The following is an 18,857-nucleotide window of genomic DNA, read 5'->3' on the forward strand; positions in this document are numbered from 1 at the left end:
TGTGTAATAACAAACTCCCTCTCCCCCCACCTCATTAAACCAGTAACACCCAGGGACATTGAGTCCCACCCCCTGTGCATGCAAACCACAGGAAAACATAGAAAACCCCAAGAAACCCCTCACTTCATCAGAGTGACTAATGCCAGAATAATGTGAAAATGGTGCGTGCTTCTTTTCTCCTGGGATTTAGGGATGATGGAGGGACCTGATTCATTGATCATTCTATTTATAAATATAAATTTCCTCTCCTACTAGGTGTAAGTTGCCAGGTTAATGTGGCGCAGAGCCTGCTGTCCTTGAGAGGCTCTGAAGGACAGGACTCCAGCCTGACCTGCAGTTACTCCGGCATGGAGAGAAATGTGCAGTGGTACCGCCAGGCCCCAGGGAAAAGCCCTACCATCCTGGGGATTTTGTACAAGGACAAGCGTCCCACGTGGGGGCTGAATCTCAGAGCTGAGCTCCATACCACAGAGAAGCACAGCTACCTGAACATCACCAAGGCACAGCTGCAAGACACAGCCACCTACCTCTGTGCAGTGGAGGCACAATGCCACAAAGGGCACCCCAGCCTGTGCAAAAACTGTAAGCTCGTATTCTCAAAGGTGCCTAAGGGAGTTAGGCACCCAAACCCCATTGAAATTCAGTGAGAGTTGTGCACCTAACTCCTTGGGATCCTTTGAAAATCCCAGCAGACGGATCAAAGAGTACATTTTCCAAAAGTGCTTAGGTGGATTAGGAGCCCCTTTTCAGAAAGGGTTTAGGGGCATGTTTTTAAAGGTATTTAGTTGCCTAAGATGGAGATAGGTGCTTAGTGGGATTTTCAAAAGTGATTAGGTGATTAACTCCCATTAATAAGGTTAATACATGCTTTTGAAAATCCCACTAAATGCTGATCTGCTTCTTAAGGGGCCTAAATACTTTAAAAACCTGTCCCTTAGCAACCTAAGCCTCTAATAGTCAATGGGATTTAGGATGATAAATTACCTAGGTGCTTTTGAAAATGTTACCCTATGTGCAGAAGCAGTGAATAGATTGCACCCTAGACTTTCCTCTGATCTCAGGAAGACTAATAAGTAAAAATTTTGCAGGTCATGGTTAGAAGTCTTGAACTTTTTGCAGGGGGGGTTTTGATTCTCGGAACCTCACTGTCCAGTTGCTCTGCTGAGCCACAGGAGATTGGTGCATTGCTGGTAGGGATGTACGCTCTAAGCCCGGGTGGCACCAGTGAAACCAGACATGAGGGCTTGTCTACACTACCCACTGGATTGGCGGGCAGCGATCGATCCAGCAGGGGTCAGTTTATCACCTCTAGTATAGACTCAATAAATCGACTGCTGAACACTCTCCTATCGGCTCTGGTACTCCACCAGAACAAGAAGCTCAAGCAGAGTCGACGGTAGAGTGTCAGCTGTTGACTTACCGCAGTGAAGACTCCACAGTAAGTAGAACTAAGTACGTCGACTTCAGTTTCTCTATTCACATAGATGAAGTTGCGTATTGTCATAAACAGATAGTTAAGGGTTAATGCCTCTTTTACCTGTAAAGGGTTAAGAAGTTCACCTAGCCTAGCTGGCACCTGACCAGAGGAACCAATGGGGGAATAAGATGTTTCAAAAGGAAGGAGGGAAGTTTTCCTTTGTTTAGTCAGTTTCAGTTTCAGCCGGAGTGAAAAAGATCAAGGAACCAGCCTCTATTCAGAGTAGTAAGTTTTAGAAAGGGATAGATAGGTTTATGTTTATTTTCTTTGTAACTTGTCTTGGTACCATTAAGGGAACTATCAAATTTGGGTATTTTTGTGTGTATTAAAGTTTTTGCCCAAGGGAACATCCTCTGTGTTTGGAATCTGTTGTCTGTGAGAGTAGCTGGTATGCTAATCTCTCCCAGAGGTTTTCTTTTACCTTTCTTTTCTTTAATTAAAAGCCTTTTTTCTTAATATCTGATTGATTTTTCCTTGTTTTTTAGATCCAAGGGGGTTGGATCTGGATCCACCAGGAGCTGGTGGGAGAAAGGAGGAGGGATGGTTAATTTCTCCTTGTTTTAAGATTCAAGGGGTTTGGATCTGTGTTCACCAGGAAATTGGTGAAGTCTCTCAAGACTACCCAGGGGAGAAAGGTAGTGCTTGGGGGTGGTGGCAGCGATACCAGATCTAAGCTGGTAATTAAGCTTAGAAGTGTCCATGCGGGTCCCCACATCTGTACCCTAAAGTTCAGAGTGGGGAAGGAACCTTGACACACATTTTAGAGTATGTCTACACTATGAAATTAGGTCGATTTTATAATAGTCGATTTTTAGAAATTGATTTTATACAATCGGTTGCATATGTCCCCACTAAGTGCGTTAACTCAGTGGAGTGCGTCCTCACTACAGTGGCTAGCATCGACTTATGGAGCGGAGCAGTTTGGGTAGCTATCCCACAGTTCCTGCAGTCTCCGCAGCCCATTGGAATTCTGGGTTAAGCTCCCAATGCCTGATGGGGCAAAAACATTGTCTCAGGTGGTTTTGGGCACATGTAGTCAGTCACCCCTCCCTCCGTGAAAGCAATGGCAGACAATCATTTTGCGCTGGACACCAAGTCGATTAGAAGAGCATAGCAAGGCATTCTGCACATCAGAGAGGCTTTGAAAACCAATTTCATGACTGGCCAGGCCTCGGTCTGATGGTTGCGTGTGTTTCTCCTTGATGCAAACATGCCCTTTTTGCTGATTTTAATTCCCTGTAAGCCAACCACCCTCCCTCCTTCAAAATAAAGTAACTATTGTTTTGAAACCATGCATTCTTTCTTTATTAATTAATAAAATATGAGATAACGGACAAGGTAGCCAGGGTGGGGTGGAGAGGAGGGAAGGACAAGGCCACATTGCTTATTGTAGCCACACTAAAAATCAAACTGTTTGAATTACAGCCTTCTGTTGCTTGGTCCATCCCCTGGAGTGGAGTGGCTGGGTGCCCAGAGCCTTCCTCTCCCCCCGCAGTCTTGGGCGTCTGGGTGAGGAGGCTATGGAACATAGGGAGGAGGGCCGGGGGTGATACAGTGGATGCAGCGGGGGTCTATGCTCTTGCTGGCTTTCCTGCAGCTCAACAGACACTTAATAATGTCCATTTGCTCCCTCAACAGATGCTTCATTGTGTCTGTTTGGTCCCACATTAGCCTCAGCATCGCATCCTGCCTCCACTCTTCATGCTCACTTAATTCTTTCCAGGCCTCTGCCACTGAATGCCTCCATGCATTAAGCTGTGCCCTATCAGTGCGGGAGGATTGCATGAGCTCAGAAAACATGTCATCGTGTTTGCTTTTTTTTTGCCTTCTAATCTGCGTTAACCTCAGGGACAGAGATAATAGGGGGAGCGTAGAAACATTCTACACTCTACGATTCTGGGGGAACTGCATGGTCACCTGTGCTGCTGAGTTTGCCATGCTGATCAAACAGGAAATGAAATTCAAAAGTTCCCAGGGCTTTTCCTGTGTACCTGGCTAGTGCACAGGAGTTCAAAGTGCTTTCCAGAGCGGTCACAATGGAGCACTCTGGGATAGCTCCCGGAAGCCAATACCATCGACTTGCATCCACACTACCCCATATTCGACCCAGTAAAGTCAATTTTAGCACTACTCCCCTCGCCAGAGAGAAGCACAGAAGTCAATTGTAAGAGCCTTTTAGGTTGACAGAACAGGGTTGGTTGTATGGAAGCATTCATTTTTAAATCAACCTAAAGTGGCTAAATTCGGCCTAAGCCCGTAGAGTAGACCAGGCCTCAGACTGACCCAATGCAGTAGTGTACACCAGCCCTTGTCTGGTCTACACTACATCATTAGATTGACATTCTCCACATTGGGTTGAATTTATAATTATCTTGTCCACACTACAGAGCCTTTCCCACCTACCTAAGGGGCTTTTAAAATTGATGTCTGTACTCCACCTCAACGAGAGGAGTAGCTCTAGATTGAACTATCCCTGGTCATATTAGGAGTAGTGTAGACACAGCACAGTATATTTCGACATGTTTGGCCTCCAGGATATGTCCCAGAGTGCTCCAATGTGTGTGCTCTGGATAGCACTTTCAACTCCACTGCACTTCAGCCAGGCACACAGGAAAAGCCCTGGGAACTTTTGAATTTCATTGCCTGTTTGATCAGCATGGAGAACTCACCACCACAGCTGACCATGGCTGCGCAGGTACGCAAACATGCTGCAGCATGGAGCATATAGGAGACACCAGATCTGGCTGCTGTGTGGGGAGAAGAGTCTGTGCAGGCAGGGCCAGCTTTAGGCCAGTTCCTCTGATTCCCCTGAATCGGGCCCCACACCTAAGAGGGTCCCATGCCCAGCCAGAGTGAGGCAAGCCCCGTGGCCCTGCAACCCCAGCTGGAGCACCAGGCAGAGCGCAGCAAGCCCCTCGGCCCCAGAGCACTAGGTGGAACGTGGCAAGCCCCGCGGCCGCACCACACTGGCCAGAGCACCAGGCAGAGTGCAGCAAGCCCCACAGCCCTGGAGCACCAGGTGGAGCACAGCAAGCCCTGCGGCCCTGCAACTCTGGCCAGAGCACGGCAAGCCCATGGCCCTGTGCGCCCAGCCAGAGCGCGGTAATCTGAAGTACCACTGAAAGCTCGGAGCAACACCCAGTGAGTACAAGCCCCACAAATTGGGCCCGCACTTGCTAAAGCCAGCCCAGTGTGCAGGCAGAGCTCTGAACCAGCAAAAGAAATGCTGACATCTATGCCAAAATGGCAGAGAGCATGGAGGGGAAAGACTACACCAGGGGCACACAGCAGTGCCATGTGAAAATAAAACAGCTCAGGCAAGTGTACCAGAAGACAAGGGAGCAGATCATCCACTCTGGTGTGGAGCCACAGACATACCGTTTCTATGAGCAGCTGCATGGGATTCTAGGTGGGAACCCCACCAGCACCCCAACACTCTCCGTGGATACCTCCCAGGGGACCCAGACAGCCATGGGCAACAACGAGGAGGACATTGTTGATGAGGAAGAGGAGTAGGAGGAGAATGTGCAGCAGGCAAGCCGAGGATCCATTCTCCCTGTCCCTGACAGTCAGGACCTTTTCCTAAGTCTGGAGCCAATCTCCTCCCAGGATCCACTGCTGGCGGGACTGTGATGGCGGGAAGGCACCTCTGGTGAGTGCACACCTGTAATAACAGTACAGGGGTTAAATGCAATTGTAGTTAATGTTTAATCTGAGGTAAACAATTGGGATGCAGGGGCAGCCAGTGCAGCCATGCAAAGAGTGCTCCCTGGGAAAGCCTGTTTATGTGCCATAGGTTTCCACACTAAAAAATTTCCCTGGGTGTGCCAGGTGTTCCCTCACACCGCCTACCCTTTCGTGTGTGCTCACCATGCCTGCCTGCAAACCAAAATCTGCTGCCCAGCACTCTGCCATGTGTTGTACCTTACTGGTAGGATCCCCTTTTAAAACACAAAATTGGCCAAGTGCCTCAGGGAATGTACTGCTGTGAATTGTTTCATTCATTGTAATAGTTAACCTTTTGTTTTCAACAATGGATGCTTTTCTTGCAGCTACAACATTTTCTCTAGGTCCTTCCTCCACTCCAGCACAAAGGCTGTCCCAGATTAGAAGGCAAAAGAAGCAGAGAAGGGAAGATATGTTCTGTGATTTGATGCATTCCTCCGAGGCTGACACGACCAAGCTCCATGCATGGAGGCTCACACCCTCAGAGAGCATGTGCACCGACCAAGTTGGCAGAAAAGCAGGCAGGGAACAAGAGCGTGACATGCAAGGGGAGATGTTGTCAGGGCCGGTGCAACCACTAGGGGAACTAGGCTATTGCCTAGGGCGCCAAGTGGTTGGAGGCGCCAAAAAGCAGTGCCCTGGCTCTTCAGGGAGGAGTTGCCTTCTGGAGAACTGGAAAACCAGAGCATCGGTTTGTGGGGGCAGCGAGCCCCACCCATGGAGGAGCCGGCTTTGCACAGGGGGGGCAGCAGCCCTGCAAAGGTGGCGGCACCACTAGCGGGGAGCAGCTGTGCCCCCTGCCCCTCCTGCCCGGGCTGCTGCCCGGTGCCCCCCACAAGGGGGCTCCTGTAGGCTACAGCAGATGCATGAGGGTGGCAGCCCCCATGTGTCCCCCAGCTCCCCCTTCACTGCAGTCAGGCTGTGTGGCTCCCGGGCATATGAGACACTGTCGGGGCACGGGGCCCTGAGCCTGCTCCTGGAGGGGCAGCGGTGGCAGCGGCTTACACTCCTGGGAGCCAAAGAGCCTGACCACAGTGAGCGGGGAGCCGGGGGGTGCATGGATCTTCTGCAGGACCCCCCCTGGGGGTGTGTGCATCAGGCTGCAGCCCTAGCAGGCATGCCCCCCGGCTCCCTCCTCACCATGCTCGGGTTCTGCAGCTCCCAGGTGTAGGAGAAGGATGGCTGTAGGTGGGAAACAGCAGCACGGCCTCTCCTGCCCTATGGTGAGCTATGCTCCCCACCTGCCCCTGCTGCTGTGGAGGATGCCACTGCCACGGGCTTGGGTCGTCCGGCACCCCCTGAGTGGGTCCCAGTTCCTGCTGCTCTCAGCTGGCAGGTGCGGAGCTCCAGCCAAGCCCAGACCCTTTGCATCTCCTCCATTGAGGCACCCCCTCCGCCCATGTCCTCCCGGGCAGCCACGGCAGCAGCAGCCCGGGAGCATGAGAGGAGGAGTGGCCCCTGGCAAGCCAGGGGAGACTCTGAGGTGAAGAGGCTGCTGGCATGGCCCTAGCACTGGAGACTGACAGATACCTGCCCCTGCCTCATCCAGACATCGCCTGCCCCCCAACCCAGTGAGTGTTACCTGCCCCACCAGACTCAGTGCCCTGCCTCATACTGTCAGCCACCCCAAGCTCACTGTGACACCAGCACCTCTTGGCAAAGGGCCCCCTGATCTTCACAAACAGCTGTCACCACAGGCCTGACAAACTCACTCACCCCACACGTGTCTTACAGGGCACTTACCCAGGAAGAGGAACGTGGAAGGGATCTACACAAGGCTGGTAACTTGTCAAGAGTGAGAATCTTTGTGAGATGTGTGCATGGGTAATACTGAAGGAATAATGTATTTACAGTAAAAGTGCTTTATAGACTTGGAGTAGAAATTAGTCATGAGGGATAATGGCCCTTTGGGGCAAGGGGGATTTGTCACCCTGCCTAACCTGGCTCAGGTGTTTAGCTTTGCACAAAGGGAAGACTTTGAATGGGACACCATTGGAGGCAATGGCAAACAATTGAAACACCTTAAAGGTAAAAAAGAAACATTACAAAGCCCTTACCCGTTCTGACAGGCTGTTCATAATGCTAAGTTTACTAGTTTTTGGAGGTTGGGGAGGGCAGGGTGGGGGCGCAAGGTGGAAGTTTCACCTAGGGTGCAAAATATCCTTACATTGGCCCTGGACGTTGTGGCTTATCAGGGAGCAAACAGACATGTTGAAGCATCTGGCTGAACTGCAGGAAAGGCAGCTAGACCCATAGATGCTGACTCCATGGGTGCTCTGGAGCTGGAGCACCCACAGGGAAAAATTGGTGGGTGCTCTGCACCAACCGGCAGCTCCCCTTTCCCCCTGCAACAGCTCATCTCCGCCTTCACTCTACTTCTTCCCCTGAGGAGGCCGCCGCATCCTGCTTCTCCTCCCTCCCTCCCAGCGTTTGCACTGCAAAATAGCTGTTTTGTGTGGCAAGCCTGAGAGCGAGGGGGAAGGAAGGGGAATGTGGCATGCCTGGGGGAGGAGGCAGGGCCAGGTCAGGGATTTGGGGAGGGGTCCCATAGGGGCAGGGAGGGGTGGAGTTTGAGGCAGGGGTGGAGTAGGAGTGGGGGCATGAGCATCCATCAGGGCAGAAAAAAGTTGGCGTCTGTGGCTAGACCTTAGAGTCCCGCTGCAGGCAATGATGCCCTCCTCACCAACCTCCATTTTCTCCTCTCCCAGACAGTCTAGAATGTGGGGGTGGGGTTGGGGTGGGGGAGATAGTACCTTTATTCCTTGAACTCAACTCCAGAGGATGGTTCATGGAGAAGAAAGCTCTCATTCCCACAGCTGTGATTGCTAGACAGTGCAATGGTAATAAGCTATGTGTCCTTGCCCCTTCCTCCCTGTCTTACCAGGCCCTTACCCGGTTGTCATTGCTATTCTGTGCTGTCTCTGTTCAGTGTTTGTCAGCATAATAAAAATGCAAGAATTGAGGTCAAGAGGCTCGCTATTCACTGTGCACACAGCGGTTTGTGGGAGTTTAGTTTACAGGGCAGTATATGCAAAAAAGGAGGCAGGTTGGTAAGGAACAACACAGAGAACTGTCATATCAATGTCTGATCATTCATGAAACTGGTTTTCAAAGCCTCTTAGAGACATAGTGGACCTCAAAATGCTTTTCTTATTGCCCTGGTGTCTGGCTGCTCATAATTGGCAGCCAGGAGATCTGCCTCAACTGTCCATCCCACTAGAAACTTTTTCTCCTTACTTCCACAGATATTATGTAGAATACAGCAAGCAGCAACAACAATGGGAATATTGCTTTCGCTGAGGTCTAACCCAGTGAGTAAACTGCAGCAGTAAACCCCTTTAGATGTTGTCATAAACAGATAGCTAAGGGTTAATGTCTCTTTCACCTGGAAAGGAGTAACCTGAAACACCTGACCAGAGGACCAATCAGGAAACAAGACTTTTTAAAATCTGGGTGGAGGGAAGTTTTGGGTGTGAGTTCTTTGTCCTTTGTCTTGGGTCTGACCCTCTCGGCTTTGAGAATGATTTTTCTATCTCCTGGCTTTCTAATCTTCTGTTTCCAAGTTGTAAGTACAAGATAGTAAGACAATAAGGTTTATATTGTTTTTTTTTTGTATTTACATGTGTGTAGTTGCTGGAATGTTTTGAATTGTATTCTTTTTGGATAAGTCTGTTTATTCATTTTTTTCTTTTAAGCAAATGACCCTGTATTTGTTACCTTAATACAGAGAGACCATTTTTATGTCCTTTTCTTTCTTTTTATATAAAGCTTTCTTTTTAAGACTTGTTGGAGTTTTTCTTTAGTGGGGACTCCAGGGAATTGAGTTTGCAGCTCACCAGGGAATTGGTGGGAGGAAGAAGTCGGGGGAAAATCTCTTTGTGTTAGATTTACTAAGCCTGACTTTGCATACCCTCTGGGTGAGTGGGGGAAGTACTTGTGTTTTCCAGGGCTGGAAACAGGGAGGGTGGAGTCCCTCTGTTTAGATTCACGGAGCTTGCTTCTGTATATCTCTCCAGGAACCCAGGGAGGGAACACCTGGAGGAGGGAAGGGAAATGGTTTATTTCCCTTTGTTGTGAGACTCAAGGCATCTGAGTCTGGGGGTCCTCCAGGGAAGGTTTTGTGGAGACCACAGTGAGCCAGGCACTGTATAAATCCCTGGCTGGTGGCAGCTTTATCAGGTCCAAGCTGGTAACTAAGCTTGGAGGTTTTCATGCTAACACCCATATTTTGGACGCTAAGGTCCAAATCTGGGAAAAATATTATGACAGATGTCCAAAGGCACATCCTACCACCATTCTGCACTTGCTTAGCCTATGGTTGAACTGCTCCTCACTGCTGTCCAGGCTGCCTGTGTATGGCTTTATGAGCCATGGGAGCAAGGGGTAGGCTCAATCTCCAAGGATAACTATTGGCATTTCAACTTTACCAATGGTAATTTTCTTGTCTGGGAAGAAAGTTCCTTCTTGCAGCTTTCTGAAGAGACCGGAGCTCCTGAAGATGTGCGCATCATGTGCCTTTCCTGATCATCCCATGTTGATGTCAGTGAAACTGGCTCTGTGTTCCACTAGCGCTTGTAACACCATTGAGAAGTACTTCTTCCAGTTTATGTACTCTTTGACAAGGTGGTCTGGTGCCAAGATTGGGAAGTGTGTTCTGTCTATCACCCCACCACACTTAGGGAACCCCATTGAGGCAAAGCCATCCATTATGCCCTGCACATTTCTCATAGTCACTTCCCTGCTTAGCAGAAGTGAATTGATTTCCCTGGCTATTTGGATCACAGCAGCTTCCACGGTAGATTTATCCACTCCAAACTGATTCCTCACTGACTAGTAGCAATCTGGCATTGCAAGCTTTCACAGGGCTATTGCCACTCATTTCTCAACTGCCAGAGCAGGTCTCATTTCGGTATTTCTGTGCTTCAGGGTAGGGGAGAGCAATTCACAAAGTTCCATGAAAGTGGTCTTAGTATTTGAAAGTTATGCAGGGACTGCTCCTCATCCCATACCCGCATAACCATGCAGTCCCACCAGTCTGTGTTTGTTTCCCAGACCCAGAAGCGGCGTTCCACTATGTCAACAAGCACGTCTGCCACTACCAGTATGTGCGAATTACTCCATTATATGGCTTCCAGCACAGCTGTTTGCATGGCATCACATTCTTCCGCATGGTGGCTCCTAGCTAGACTCTGCCAATACCACAGGACAATGTGCAAGGTGTTTGTGATGCTCACAACAACAGCGTATAGCTAAGCAGGGTCCATGGTTGCTGTGCCATGCCATCTGAATACGTAACCCAGACTAAGGCGCAAAAATGATTGTTTGCCGTTGCTTTCAGGGAGGGAGGTATGAGCCAAGTGCATCTAATACAAGAACTAGGGGTCACCAAATGAAATTAATAAGCAGCAGATTAAAAACAAATAAAAGAAAGTTTTTCTTTATGCAGCGCACAGTCAACTTGTGGAACTCCCTACCTGAGGAGGTTGTGAAGGCTGGGACTATAACAGCATTTAAAAAAGAACTGGATAAATTCATGGTGGTTAAGTCCATAAATGGCTATTAGCCAGAATTGGTAAGGAATGGTGTCCCTAGACCCGGTTTGTCAGAGGGTGGAGATGGATGGCAGGAGAGAGATCACTTGATCGTTGCCTGTTAGTTTCACTCCCCCTGAGGCACCTGGCATTGGCCACTGTCGGTTGACAGGATACTGGGCTGGATGGACCTTTGGTCTGACCTGGTACGGTCGTTCTTATGTTCTTAAGTTCTTATCATGGGAGGGTGATGATATGCACCCAAAACACGTCACAATTTTCTTTTTGTCCCATCAGGCATTGGGAGCCTAACCCAGAATTCCAATTGGGAGCAGAAACTGTGGGATAGGTGCCCACAGTGCATTGCTCCATGAGTCAATGCTACCCATGGCAGTGGGCATGTGCTCCACTGACGGAACGTACACAATGGGGACATACACTATCGATTTTGAAAAATCGGACTCTACAGGTCCACTTTAATAAATTTGACCTAATTTTGAAATGTAGACAAGCCCTGAGTGTGATAGAATAAATGTTATATCTGAGGATGTCCCCTGTTATTTATTATAAGAAAAAATCTTCAGCTTTAAGAGTATGTCTATGCTACTCTCCGGATTGGCAGGCAGCGATTTATCCAGTGGGGATTGATTTATCACTTATAGTCTAGACAAGAAAAATTGACCTCCGAGCACTCTCCCGTCTACTCGAGTAGTCCACAGGCACGTGAGGCACAGGGGGAGTAGATGGGGGGAATATCAGCTGTTGACTCACTACAGCGAAGACACCGCAGTGAGTAGATCTAAGTATGCTGACTTCAGCTATGTTATTCACATAGCGGAAGTTGTGTAACTTAGATCGATCCCTCTCCCCCCACCCACACCCCCACCCCCACCCCCACCCCAGTGAAGACCAGGCCTTAGTAACGGTACAAGTTTCCATTGGAGCTATGTATGATTTTCACCAGCGGAGTACCTGGCCTGTTGACCTGTCAATGGAGCTATGGCCAACTGACACCAGCCCAGCTCGGAGGTGGTTCAAAATCAGTAACATGAGATGATCCTTGGTTTCTGTAACATCTTGGATTTATTTTCTCTTTCATACACAGGGGAGGAGCTGCCAAGTGGAGGTGCACATTTATTAACAAGGGGGCTTGCAAACTTAGCAGCTGCTTCTCTGCAACCTCACCTGCATGTTGTCCTTCGTACTAGATGCCTGTGCTATGCAGGGGATCAGACCAGATGATCATAAAAGTATATTTATTGGGGAATTCTGGAAAAAGCTCCCCCTTTGACTCAACTTTCCTGTGATAATGGGAAAGACATTCACAGTTGTAGCCACCCCTGCTTTCCCCTTAAATGAAGACAAACAAACACAACCTCCTCCAAGCAGAGCTGTGTGAGACCTGAAACTGGAGATGTAGAAACTTCCTGAAGTCCCATGAGGAATTTGTGATGTGGAGTAGAAAGGACCTGAACCTGAGTTCCCAGTGCAAAGCTGTGGCACAAGAGGGCTAATGTGGTCCTTGGGTGTATACACAGGGGAGTAGTGAGTAGAGGTGATTTTACTTCTGTGTATGGCATTGCTGACACCAATGCTGGAATACAGTGGCCAGTTCTGCTGTCCACATTTTAAAAGGATGTTGAAAAATTGGAAAGAATGCTGAAAAGAGCCACAGAAAATTACTCAAAGGCTGGAGAAAATGCCTAACAGTGAGAGACAATCTCAATCAGCTCAATCTGTTTAGCTTAGTCAAAAAGATCAAGTGATGACTTGTTTATGGTGTAGAAATACCTTCCTGGGGAGAACATTCCTGGTTCTAAATGGGCTGTTTAATCCAGTGGAGAAAGGCACAACAAGAACCAACATGTCTGGAAGCTGAAGCCGGACAAATTCAAATGAAGCATTTTTAAAAAAATCTCTGTCTCTTCATTCTTCAGACCAAGGTTGGCTGCATTTCTTTCATGGGGTTACTGGCCTCGTGGACAGGGAGACGTTATGGACATGATATATCGTGATTTTAGTAAGGCATTTGAGACAATCCCATGCCATTCTTATAAGCAAACTAGATAAACATTGTCTACAGGAAACTATTATAAGGCGGGTGCAAAACTGATTGAAAGACCATACTCAAAAGGGTATTCTTTGTCAGACTCAGAGGGCATATCTAGTGGGGTCCCACAAGGGTCAGTCCTGGGTCCAGTAATATTCAATATTTAATTAATGACTTGGATAATGGAATGGAGAATATGCTTATACAATTTGCAGATGACACCAAGGGTTTACAAACACTTTGGAGAACAGGATTAGAATTCAAAAAGACCTTGACAGAATAGAGACTGGTCTGGAATCAACAAGATAAAAGTCAATAAAGACCAGTGCAAAGTAATTCACCTAGAAAGGGGGAAAAATCAAAAGCACAGCTACAAAATGGGGAATATCTAGCTGGGTGGTTGTAACGATGAAAAAGGGCTGGGGCTTTATAAGGGATCACAAATTGAATATGATTCATTAATGGGATGCAGCTGTGAAAAAGGCTAATATGATTCTTCCCAACAGGTGTCTGGGTAGTTGAAGCCCCTCATCACCACCAAGTCCTGAGCTTTGGATGTTTTTGTTAGTTGTTTAAAAAAAGCTTCATCCACCTCTTCTTCCTGTTTAGGTAGTCTGTAGTAGACCCCTACCATGACATCACTCTTGTTTTTTAGTACTTTTATACTTACCCAAAGACTTTCAACAAGTCTCTCCTACTTCCGTCTCAACCTCAGCCCAAGTTTATACATTTTTGATATATAAGGCAACACTTCCTCCCTTTCTTCCCTGCCTGTCCTCCCTGAGTAAATTGTACCCTTCCATACCAATATTCAGTCATGTGTATTATCCCATCACGTCTCTGTGATGCCAACTATGTCATAGTTCTGTTTACTAATAGCATTTCACATTCTTCCTGCTTATTCCCCATACTTCTCACACGAGTGTACAAACTTCTAAGATACTGATTTGATTTCCCCCCATGTTCTATAATACTTAGTCCTGCCATGAGTGCAAGAGACTGAACTACATGCAGGGCCAGCTCCAGGGGTTTTGCCGCCCCAAGCAGCCAAAAAAAAAAAAAAAAAAAAAAAGCCACAATAGCGATCTGTGGCAATTCTGTGGGAGGTCCTTCGCTCCAACCAGGAGTGAGCGACCCTCCCACGAATTGCCATGGAATAGCTAGATGTGCTGTCCCTCTCCAGAGTGGCTGACCCAAGCATGTGCTTGCAAAGCTGGTGCCTGGAGCCAGCCCTGACTACATGACCTCTCGAGGTCCCTTCCAGTCCTATGATTCTATCATGTATTAGGAGCAGTGTCATATGTAAGGCCTTGTCCACAGTACTCTGTTAAACCGATTTTAACAGCGTTAAATCGATTTAAGGCTGCACCCGTCCACACTACAATGCACTTTAAATTGATTTAAAGGGCTCTTTAAATCAATTTCGGTACTCCTCCCCAACAAGAGGAGTAACGCTAAAATCAATATTAACATATCGATTTAGGGTTAGTGTGGCCGCAAATTGAAGTTATTGGCCTCCGCGCAGTATCCCACAGTGCACCAGTGGCCGCTCTGGACAGGTAACTGAACTCTAATGCACTGGCCAGGTATACAGGAAAAGCCCCGTGAACTTTTGAATTGCATTTCCTGTTTGGCCAGCTTGGAGCTCTCATCAGCACAGGTGACCACCCAGAGCTCTTCAGCACAGGTAACAATGCAGTCTCCTGAGAATAGAAAAAGAGCAGCAGCATGGACCGCATGAGAGGTACTGGATCTTATCACTATATGGGGAGAGGATTCAGTGCTATCAGAACTGCGTTCCAAAAGACGAAATGAAAAAACTTTTGAAAAAATTTCCAATACCATGAGGGAGAGAGGCCACAGCAGGGACTCAGTGCAGTGCAGAGTGAAAGTGAAGGAGCTCAGACAAACCTACCAGAGAACCAAAGCAGCAAATGGAAGATCCAGATCAGGGCCAAAATCATGCTGCTTCTACGCTGAACTGCATGCAATTTTAGGGGGATGCGCCACCACTACCCCACCTTGTCCATGGATTCCGAAGTGGGGGTCATAATCTCAACCATGGATGAGGATTCAGTGGAGGGGGAAGATGAGGAGGAGGAGGAAGAGGAGGACGACCTTGCAGCCAGCACACAGCACTCCGTTAGCCCCAACAGCCAGGAGCTTTTTGTGACCCAGACGGAATTACCCTCCCAGCCCTCCCAAGCCACTAGCCCAGACAGTGAAGCCATGGAAGCAACCTCTGGTGAGTGTACCTTTGTAAATATAAGACATGGTTTAAAAGCAAGCGTTTTTAATGATTGATTTGCCATGAGGGCTTGGGATGCATTCACAGCCAGTAAAGTTACTGCAAAAGCTTGTTAACATGTCTGGGGATGGAGCAGAAATCCTCCAGGGACATCTCCATGAAGCGCTCCTGGAGGTACTCCAAAAGCCTTTGCAGAAGGTTTCTGGGCAAGGCAGCCTTGTTCCATCCACCATGATAGGACACTTTACCACACCATGCATGTAGCAAGTAATCGGGTATCATTGCGTGACAAAGCTTAGCTGAGTATGGTCCCGGTGATTGCAGGCATCCAAGAAACATCCGTTCTTTATCTCGCTCTGTTATTCTCAGCAGAGTGATATCGTTCATGGTAACCTGGTTGAAATTAAGGAATTTTATTAAGGGGACAGAGATGGCCATTCCTACTGGGCTGCTTGCCTGTTGCTTAAAAGAAATCCTTCCTTGCAGGTTAGCCAAGCGGGGGGAGGGGAGGGGGGTTAATGGCGCTGAGCTTTTTAGCATTTGCTCAGCAGGAATCTTCCCAGCTACCAGCCACGCAGGTGGGGGGGGGGGAGGTGGGAGGTAAAGGGGAGGTGATTACCAGTGATCTTTCATTATACCAGCCATGCGGTGGGGGGAGAGGTAAAGCAATTCCAGAGTTAGGGGTAGGGTTTGGCATCTGCTTCTTCTTGTTAAATAAGCAGCACAGGGAGAAGCCATTTGTATGCCTTACCATGACTGCATGCAAGCTGAACAGTGATGCCTGGACCAGCGTCTGTGTTGATCTTTTACACCACAGCTGCAGGCACTCAATACTAAAAGAATCCAAATGCAACCATGTGCTATGTAAGGTGAATAGTGTTGTTCACTGTGAAAGAGTATAACCATTGTTCTGTGAAATGTATCTTTTATAATCCTTCTATCACTATTTTCCCCCCCTCATGCAGCTGCAAATTTTCAAGCCTCCCTACTCCATCCCGAAGGCTAGCTCAGATAAGGCAGAGGAAGAAGAGGATACAAGATGAAATGTTCACAGAAATCATGGAAGTAACCCACAATGAAAGAGCTCATCTGGGGGAGTGGAAGGACGTGGTAGCAAAGTACAGAAAAGATGCCAATGAACGTGAGGACAGGAGGGACCAACATGAGGATAGAAGGAACGAACGTGAGGATAGGAGAGATGCTCGAGATGAGAGGTGGCGGCAGGAAGATCAGAGGTGTAGGCAGGAAGATCAGCAGTGGCGGGATGCAATGCTGGAGCTGCTGCGTGATCAAACTCACATCCTCCGAAGTCTGGTGGATCTTCAGGAAGAGCAGCGGGGTCACAGAGTGCTGCTCCAACCCATGTTTAACCTCCCTCAGTACTCACCATGTTCCATATCTTCCACACCCAGAAGTGTAGGAATGCGTGGGGGAAGGCTTTGTGCACCCGCCCACTCCATCCTCGTGGACAGTCCAACCCAAAGGCTGTCATTACATTGAAATGTCCTTAATGGCCTTTTTCTTCCCTCCTATCCTCCTCCCAAACCACTCCCAGGATACCTTGTTAATTCTCTGCCTCTTTTTATAATTACATGCTTTTTAACTGATAGTAACTTTATTTCCAGAAGCAAGCTGTAATCGAAGGGGAAGGGTGGGTTGCTTACAGGGAATGACTTTTAATAAAGAATACATGCTTTTTAACGACAGTAACTTTATTTCCAGAATCAAGCTGTAATTGAAGGGGATGGGTGGGTTGCTTACAGGGAATGACTTTTAATAAAGAATACATGCTTTTTAAACGATAGTGACTTTATTTCCATAAGCAAGCTGTAATCGAAGGGGGAGGGTGGGTTGCTTACAGGAGGAGTCAATAAAGGGGGGGATGTTCATGAAGGGGAAACGAACACAGCGGTCACACCGTATCCTGGCTCATGATGAAACTTGTTTTCAAGGCTTCTGTAATAACCTTAGTCCCAGATTTGGACCTTAGCGTCCAAAATCTGGGGGTTAGCATGAAAACCTCCAAGCTTAGTTACCAGCTTGGACCTGGTACCTGCTGCCACCACCCAAAAAATTAGAGTGTTTTGGGGCACTCTGGTCCCTCTGAAAAACCTTCCCTGGGGACCCCAAGACCCAAATCCCTTGAGTCTCACAACAAAGGGAAATAATCCTTTTTCCCTTCCCCCCTCCAGATGCTCCTGGAGAGATACACAGACACAAGCTCTGTGAAACTACACAGAGAGACTCCCCCTCTCTGTTCCCAATCCTGAAAACAAAAAGTACTTTCCTATTCCCCCAGAGGGAATGCAAAATCAGGCTAGCGATCCAACACACAAATCTCCCCTTGATTTCTTCCTCCCACCAATTCCCTGGTGAGTACAGACTCAATTTCCCTGAAGTAAAGAAAAACTCCAACAGGTCTTAAAAGAAAGCTTTATATAAAAAGAAAGAAAAATAAGTACAAATGTTCTCTCTGTATTAGATGATACAACACAGGGTCAATTGCTTAAAAGAATATTGAATAAACAGCCTTATTCAAAAAGAATACAAATCAAAGAACTCCAGCACTTATATTCATGCAAATACCAAAGAAAAGAAACCATAGAACTTACTATCTGATCTCTTTGTCCTTACACTAGAAACAGAAGACTAGAAAGTAGAACTACTTCTCCAAAGCTCAGAGAAAGCAGGCAGCCAGAAAACAAAGACCTTAGACACTCAATTCCCTCCACCCAAAGTTGAAAAAATCCGGTTTCCTGATTGGTCCTCTGGTCAGGTGCTTCAGGTGAAAGAGACATTAACCCTTAGCTATCTGTTTATGACAGCTTCTCCGATGCGCACCGCTTCCTGGTGAGCTCTTCTAATCACTCTGGTGTCTGGCTGCTTGTAACCAGCAGCCAGGCGATTTGCCTCAGCCTCCCACCCCGCCATAAAGGTCTCCCCCTTACTTTCACAGAGATAGTGGAGCACACAGCAAGCAGCAATAACAAAGGGGACATTGGTTTCGCTGAGGTCTGACTGAGTGAGTAACATTCGCCAGTGGGCTTTTAAACGGCCAAATGCACATTCTATCACCATTCTGCACTTGCTCAGTCTGTAGTTGAACAGCTCCTAACTGCTGTCCAGGCTGCCTGTGTATGGCTTCATGAGCCATGGCATCAAGGGGTAGGCTAGGTCACCCAGGATAATGACAGGTGTTTCAACATCCCCAACTGTTATTTTCTGGTCCAGGAAGTAAGTCCCATGCTGCAGCCGTTTAAACAGAACAGTGCTTCTGAAGACATGAGCATCATGAACCCTTCCTGGCCATCCCACGTGGATGTTGGTGAAACGTCCCTTGTGATCCACCAGTGCTTGCATCACCATTGAAAAGTATCCCCTCGCGGTTTATGTACTAGGTGCCTTGGTGCTCCTGTGCCAAAATAGGGATATGGGTTCCATCTATCCCCCCCCCACAGTTATGGAATCCCATTGCAGCAAAGCCATCCACTATGACCTGCACCTTTCCCAGAGTCACAACCTTTCGTAGCAGCAGCTTAATGATTACTTTGGCTACTTGCAACACAACAGCCCCCACAGTAGATTTTCCCACTCCAAATTGATTCCTGACTGACAAGTAGCTGTCTGGCGTTGCAAGCTTCCAGAGGGTTATTGCCACTCGCTTCTCCACTGTGAGGGCTGCTCTCATCTTGGTATTATGGCTTTTCAGGGCAGGGGAAAGAAAGTCACAAAGTTCAAAGAAAGTGCTCTTACGCATGCGAAAGTTTTGCAGCCACTGCGAATCATCCCACACCTGCAAAACTATGCTGTCCCACCAGTCTGTGC

Source organism: Gopherus flavomarginatus, chromosome 11 (genome assembly GCF_025201925.1).
Source record: "Gopherus flavomarginatus isolate rGopFla2 chromosome 11, rGopFla2.mat.asm, whole genome shotgun sequence".
Classification (NCBI taxonomy): Eukaryota; Metazoa; Chordata; order Testudines; family Testudinidae; genus Gopherus; species Gopherus flavomarginatus.